An 8728-nucleotide genomic window follows, 5' to 3' on the forward strand; every position below is an offset into this window, starting at 1 on the left:
AACATAGTAAGGTAACTTAGCTCACCACCACTCAACTAGCCAAATTCCTTCCAATGCTCCACGCAACGAATTTATTAGATATCTCAACAACCAGAGCTTTATTATGAAATAGCTATTAAATATTAAATGAGTGTGTTCTTTGAAGCATAGAAATCAGTGTAGTTAGGAAAATAAACAGGTGGACGGCCTAATATGGCGGCCAGAGCGAGAGATTCGGGGGGTAGATAGGAAAGAGTTCAAAGGAATGTCAACAGTAGATTTATCAGTTAGAGAGCCTAGAACCCTGCTAGGGAGGCTTGTAGAGCTCTTACTTCTTCTTTTGAAAGGTTGTATAGGCTCTCCGCGATGAGGCCCTTTAGTAGGAGATTCTGCAAGAGATTGAGAACAGCAATACTAGGTTTCTATTGAATTTGAGAATTAACTCTATATTGATATAATCATTGATAAAATCTTCTATCTTGAGATATAAATAATCAGTTTCTCTACATTTCACTGACAATATTTATATTATTATATAGAAATAGACTTATATTCTCTATAATATCAAGACTCTGAAGAGAGAAAGTCTTGATAGAGAATATACAGTAGTGTATATCTTAGCAGTTTCTATCTCATTCTTCTGCAGCAGTTAATGCAAAAAAGAAAAAGATCTTAGAATTAGTTTTTTACTTCTCTTGAGAAAGTAAGATGTTTTTCTCTGAATTTTATATAATATTCTTATAAAGTGTGGTTCGGAAGAACGTATGACCGCCGCATAATAACGCGGCCGCTTCCGAACTTGCTTATGAATGTAAAGAGGCCATAGCAGCCATCAATTAATTTAGTGTACAGTATATAAGATGCCAGTGTACACCTGTAATTATACACTGACTCAAGCAATCTTTGAATCACATCTGATAGCATGTCTAAAAATTAGTGAGAAGTACAGACTTCTTCAGAATATGATAATTTCATCTATAAAGTGATTTATAGTTATCATATCAGTGTGATTCTAGAACATCTCAAAAGATAGTATATAAAGAGTGATAAGTAAAAGAGTATCTGATTGATACTGCTTTGCTTATTAGAGAAAAACTTCACACTCAGATAAATACCATGTATAAAATACAAACAGATGAGATGTGAGAAAGAGAATAAGAGTAATGAACCAGATTCAAAGAAGTTCACTCTCTACTTAAAAGAAGAATAAAAAGAGAGAATGATTATCATCAGAGTTATATAATAATAACAGAAATTATATAATAATATAGTGATATAATGATATAGTAATATAATAATAGATATTATACAATTAATAAGAAATCACTGAAATAAATATCTCTTCTAGTTAATATAAATAACACTCTTCTCTGCTATCTGAATCAGAAGATATATAGAATCTCTTAGAGAGTTTACTTAAAATAGTAAGAAAAGCAGCTGAAACTGCTGAATCAGAATGAAAGCTTTGTATATGTACAAGAATTCTAAATAAGATTAAGGTCTTGTATACATAGTGACAGACTGAGATAAAAAAATAATAATTAACATTCACTGTAAATTAAGTATTCACTATAAAAAGCTTCACTGATGTAATTATCACTATTAATAAAAATAGAGAAAATCAGATCTTAGATTTACAGTGAAAGATTAAATATTTATATAGATAGATAACTATATTAAATCTGAAGATCTTACTATAATTATTTATAATCTCTTCAGAAGTATACACACTATCAGAAATCACTGTATAGAATGAGAATTCAAGTATAAAATTAAGCTGAGAGATCTATCAGAGCTATTAAGCTTTAATAATAACTGAAAAAATAATACTATAATCAGCTGATTAAGTCAGATATAATTATATTATCAGATTAAATATAAACTCATAGATAGATAGTTAACAGAATTTTAATAAGTCTTAAGATCTGCTGTGTTTCTATATAGAAAAGTAAAGTTATTATAAATAATTAATAAAAAGATAAATCTCACAGATCTGAAGTAATATTCATTTCTATAAATATAAAATAAGTTTTTCAAATAAATCTTATATAACTTTGAGAAAGTGAATATATAAAATAAGTATTATAAATACTTCACTGAGTGTAGATAAGTATGTAATTTTATATTATACTTTATATACTTTAACTTACACTATCTTATATTAAATAAAGAGCTTTCAACATCTTTCTATTTATAGATCTTTATTCATGATCTTATATCTGAGTTAAGAGTGAAATGAAAATACTTAATCTTATAATTAGATATAGTGAAAGAAGTATATAACATTCTTATTATATAGAAATAAGTAAGTTAATTATAATAGAAAATACTGTAATTAAGTATATTTCAATAAAGAACAGATAATCAGACTTCTATAATACAAGTTATATATCTGAATATAATGAATCTAGATCTGAATGTCATTACTAAAGTATTGAATTTCTTAAAAAAGAGATTCTCTGAGTGAAAATCTTGATATTATAAGTATTAAGCTTGCTTTAACTGCAGATATTAAAATCATGATATAAAAGATTACACATAGTATACACAGTTAAGAGAAGTAAGAGAGTTAAAAAACTAGCAGAATCAATGAGCTCAGAGACACTTACTAATATTCTATAAAAAGTCTTTAAAGTGAAAGAGATGTTTATATTAAAAGACTCTCTGAATTCTATGAATATTAAGAGAAAGCAGGCTTCTGACTGAGATACAGATGAGAATGAAGCAGATACTTATCTTAATATCTTAAGATCTGAAATATTAATGTATAAGAGATACTTGAATAAGAATTAAGAGATAACTGTAAAAGTATTAACAGATATAGAAGCTTCTATATAATATATTAATAATTATATAATCTGAAGACTGAAAGAGATCTGCTGAGTAAAGAATTTTCAATATATAAGATTATTTAATAACTGATATTTAATATTACTTATAAGAGTAAGAGTTCTCTTACACTTTAAAGAATGATCTTGCTATATTTGAGTGTAAGAGCTGCAGAACATGAAATACAATCTTATTCTCAGACTTAATTGATTTCAAAGATTCAATTCACAGATTTAATAATGTACATGTCATATATAATTAATCAATAGAAAGAAAACAGTTCATATAATTCTATTAACTAATATGAGAAGAACATTTCATATCTCTGATATAGAAGAGTTAAATCTGCTTACATATTAACAAGTAAAAAGAATGATTTATAAGATCTTATTTAAAAGCATTCTGTATATTATACAGAACTCAGAAGCAGAGAAAATCAAGATAAAGAATATGTAGAAGAACAAGTATATGAAGAAGCTTTTAAAGAAGTATGAAAAGATCTTCTGAACAGATCTTTCATCAGAATTACTGTCAGAATAAGAATTTATACATAAGATTGATATAAGAGATGCAAAATCAGTTAATCAGAATGCATACTCTCTGTTATAAATACATCTTAAAGAACAGAAGTATCAGATCACAGATCTTCTAGAATGTAATCTTATATAATTCTCATTAAGTACATGAGACTTTCCAGTTCTATTCATGAAAAAGATGAAGAGAAAGTGACAGATGTGTATTAATTATTAAGCACTTAATAAGCTTATAATTAAGAATGAATATTCACTGCTATAAATTCAATAACAGTTGAATATAGTTGAAAATATCTGATATCTATCAAAGATTAATCTTCTCTCAGAATACTGATAAATCTGTATAAATAAACTGTCAGTTCTGTAAACTGTATTTAATATATAATGAAGAAAGTTCAAATTTCTGATAATATTATTCAGTCTGATAAATATATCTATTATCTTTTAAATAATAATGAATATAATTCTTTATAAATAAAATAAAACCTCATATCTTATATATCTTAATAATATTCTAGTCTTTTCAAACTTATATAATAAATATCTGAAGTATCTTAATGAAGTGCTTATAACTCTGACAGAGTATAAGCTTTATATTAAATTAATAAAGTATATGTTTGAAACAGAAGAGTTGAAGTTTATAGAATATATAGTGAGTGATGACTGTATACACCTTATTTCAGAGAAATTGAATGTCATAGTAAATTAATCATGACTGAGAAATATATATCATATACAATAGTTTCTTGAGTTAATCTCATATTATCACAGATTTATCAAGAATTTCATATAAATATCTGCATCACTCTTAGATCTCTTAAGAGAAATAAATGCAAATCTGTAAAAGAAGAAGTTTCATTCAATTATCTAACATATTATATATAAAGAGGCTTTTCTCACACTGAGAAAATGTATAATAATATTCTCAGTATTTATTCAATCAGATCATAATAAATGTTTCTACATTAAGACAGATATATCTGAATGAGCTATCAGAGACACTCTTCTACAGATGAGTAAGAATAGCAAGCTGCATCTGATGATATACAATGATAGAAAACTATCAGATACTGAGTTTAATTACTCAGTGTATGAAAAGAAATTACTAGTAATTAAACACATACTGATATTATGAAATAGATATATTAATAACAGATATACAATAACAGTGATCACAGATTATAAAAGTCTTATCTATCTATAATTAATAATAAAATCTTTCAAACACTTAGTATATTAAATCTCAGAGTTTTAAGCATATAATCTACATATTAAATACTGAAAGAGATCAGACACTGTGATACCTGATATAATCAGTTACAGACTTAATTTCATGAGTGAGAATTCTGTAAATCAGATATAAGAGAAGTTCATATTAAATGTACTGAGAGAGTATAAGAAATCAGAATAAGTGAATGTAATAATTTCTCATTTGAAGAATGATAAAATGTTAAATAATAAATATCTTATAAGAGTAGTAGAAGAGATACTTCTGAACTTCAAGCTAGAAAAATTGAAAAATAATATTATGCTTTATTATTATTATTATTATTATTCTTCAATTATAGATGTATGCAGTCAGAGACTATGACATCTACCTGAGAATCTTTAGTTCTCAGGGTTTTTCCTATATCTATAGAGTCAACTATTATACATTTATCAATTTCAAATATGCAAAATCAGAAAATTCCAGCCCAGAATACAAAAACTGTTTACAAATTGCAGTATTTCAACACCTTCTGATAGTTTGAAATCATTTGAAAATATTATGACAAAAGAAAAGAGAACATAGTCTTAAAGATAGACACATTAAATAAATAGAGAAAAGAACAGAAGAAAACAAGTACAGTAAAGAGAGACTATAACAAAACAAAATTATTAAAAGATGATGTATAGCTGTTTTAACAGACTATATCTAGTCAATTTCCACCTCTTCATATTCAGATACTTCTGAATTCAGCCATTTTCTTGTAGCTGCTCTAGTTTCTGATAGAAAGTCTATTAAGTATTTAGTTCCTGTCTCAGTTGAGAATAAGAACCTCATATTTAATTGATTTAAATCATACTTCTTCTTTAATCTGACTCTGAGACTATTGTATAATGCACAATGCATTACAATATGCTCAGGATTTTCATTCACATTGCAGAATGAGCACTCTGTTGAATCAAATCTATCATCAAATCTTTGTATATAAGATTTGAAATAACCATGTCCTAGTTTCAGCTGAATTATAGATGAGAATATTTTCTTTTTACATTTAATTGAACAAGATTTCCACTTTGGTTTTGTCTCAAATCTTGAATAATGTATACTCTTCTTTTGTTTCTGCCAGCTTTCATTTCACTTGTTTAAACAAGATTCTTTTATCTTTCTTTTTATGAAAGACCAGGACACTGTTTTTTGAATAGATCTGCTTAATTCTGAACCCTTTTTTGCAGCTGAATCAGCCAATTCATTGCCATGAATATTCATATGAGCAGGAACTCAATGCAGATGAATTATCAGTTTTAATATTCTTCTCTTTTGAATTTTCAAAACAGAGTTTAAAATCAGTTCAAGATTCATTTGATCATTATGAATCTGACTATTTCTAAGTCTTTTTAAAGCAGCTTGACTATCAGAGAATATTCATGCCTCTTTCAAATCATTTCCTCTTTTATAAGATTTTATTTCAATGAGTTTGAAAGCTTTCACTATTACAAATAGTTCAGCATCAAAGACTTCAGATTCACAGCCTAAATTTCAGAAATCTGAGATAAAATTAATATTATCTTCAGTATAAGCAATGTCTGCGCCTAATCTATTCAAATTCTCATTTTTTGAGTCATCTGAGTAGATCAGAATAGAGTCTTTTATATTAATTGTAGAGATCTTCTTCAAATGCTGTTCATATTCTCTCTCTTTAGATAGTTCACTTATTTGTAAGTCTATGAGAGATTCCAGCTTTTCTCTTCAGAGAGATAACTTCTCATGATCAATTTTCTCAACATTTAATGAAGAAAATTGATTCTTAATAAGTGAACATAGTCTATACAGTTGAGAGGGCATTTTCTTTAAAGTATTATTCTCATTTCAATCAAGAAATCTATTTCAATCCAGTTCATTTCCTGAGTTAACTGATGGAAATGAAGAAGAGACTCTTTCTCTGATTATATGATTTGAGCTCATCTTCATGACTCTCAGAGCATAGTTCATACAGGCCTTTTCAAATTGAATAGCAGAAGGTGGAATTGAAGCTTCAATTTCCATTGCTTTAATAGAAGATGACTTGAATGCTTTCAGAATTCTTCTCAAAGCTCTGTTTTGTAGACTTTGAAAGAGTTCAGTGAAGTTTCCTTGATTGTTTCATCAAACTTGAACTTCATAATCAGCTACTGAGGTAATACAGGCTATGTATAACTGTCTCATAGCCTGAAAGAATGGACCTCTCTCAGTATTTGATAGTCTGATTATACTATTCAGTAGTCTCTCTGCCTTGATGATTCTTTGTTGAATATGATATTTAAAATTCAGCTTGGAGTTTAATCATACTCCTAGCCATTTAACATTTAAACCGGGTTTAATCTCTTTATTCAAAAGAGTTAGACTTAGTTCTTTCTCATTAAACCTGGGAAAAAAGTGAATTAGCTCAGTTTTATTCATATCAAATTGAATTAGATTGATATCTGCTCTAACAAAGATTTCCTTTACTGCTTTCTCAATCACTTCTAAATTCTCTTTGATTGTCTTTGAACTGTAGAGTAGATCAATATCATCTACATAACTTGGAGATCTCACTATTTTCATCTCTCTATTCTTGAATAGATATGCAGTGTATATTGCAAATAAAACAGGTGAGATTGGAGATTCTTGTGATACTTCTATTTTTATCTCAGTTTTATCTTGTTTTCTTCCATCAAAGAATAGTTATATAATTCTTTTAGACATGAAACAATTGACTCATTTTATTAGAGAAAGTGACAGTTTTAACATCTTCAAAGTTTGAATCATCTTAGACTTTGACACATGATCAAATGCATCTTTTATATCAATAAAAACTGCAGTTGAGACCAGGCCTTCATACTTTGCTACTTGAACATCATGAATAACTGAGAGAACAGTATCAATTGCAGAACATTGTTTTCTATCTCTCATTTATTCATTAAATAGAAGAGAATCACTAATAGAGCTTATAAAAGATAATCTAGTAGCTATTATCTTTTCTAGAATTTTTCCTAAACAGTTCAACAGAGATATTACTCTATATGACTTAGAAATTGAAGTCTTTCTATTAGGTTTTGCAAGGATTACTTCAGTAGCTTCTCTCCAGCATTCAGGATGATAACCATTTTTTAAGAGAATGAAAAAGAGCTCAAAATATTCATTCTTCAAGTAGGAATATGTGTTTTGAATAATTGAGTGATTAATTGAATCAGGCCCTGCAGCAGTTTTAATTGAACTTGAGAATATTGCTGACTCTAGTTCATCATATGTAAGCTCAGGCCATTCCCAGTTATTTTCATCAATATATTCATGAAATGACATATTCTCCTCTTCTAAATGTGATGAGTTTTGGAAGAGAATTCTCATAAAAGCTTGACATTTTTCCTCAAAAGAATTTGCTGTATATAATTCATTCTGAAATTCATATTCTAAGGTTGGAAGCTTTGCTACACTTCTTGTTTTAGTATAGTTGAAGGCTTTGAAAACTTCTTTTCCTTGTGCTTCTTCAAGAAATTTGTTCCAGCAATCTGTTTTGGCTTTTTTAATATCTGAAAGATATTCATTTTGAAAAGCTTTGAACTCTTCATCAGATATTAAGTGATTCTTCCAATCTCTCTTAGCAGTGACTAATTGCTTTCTTTTAGAAGTGATATTCTCATTCCACCAAGGTTTGGAATACTCAGAAGACTTTTTCTTTGGAATATTTTCTTCAATACTTGTTAGAAGGATAGATGTAATCAGCTTTGCTCTATTCTCAAGCATTTCATTTGATATATCTTGACTTTGATTTCAATAGAGCTCACTCTGTCTTTCAGATTTCAGCTGTTTTACTTATTCTTCAACTGCTTTTCAATCAGCTTTATCAAAGTTATACTGATTAGAGAGAAGAGGATTTTCACTTCTTTGTTTTTCACTCAGTTCAATATCAAATTGAATGATCTCATGACCTGATCCTGAGGTTTCATTTGAATCAATAAACCAGTTTATAAGTCTTTTTTCAATTAGATTTTGTGACATGAAAGTTAGATCTATAATAGATTTCTGTTTCATGCCTTTTCTAAAGAATGTTTGTTGATCAGACTTGTTAACTAAATCTATTGAATGCTCAAAAGTTCATTCAACCAGGTTATCTGCTCTTACTGGTCTTGTGCACTCTGGAGTTGCATTGTCTCAGCTGTTGTGC

This window comes from Blastomyces gilchristii (assembly GCF_000003855.2).
Source record: "Blastomyces gilchristii SLH14081 genomic scaffold supercont1.10, whole genome shotgun sequence".
Taxonomy (NCBI): domain Eukaryota; kingdom Fungi; phylum Ascomycota; class Eurotiomycetes; order Onygenales; family Ajellomycetaceae; genus Blastomyces; species Blastomyces gilchristii.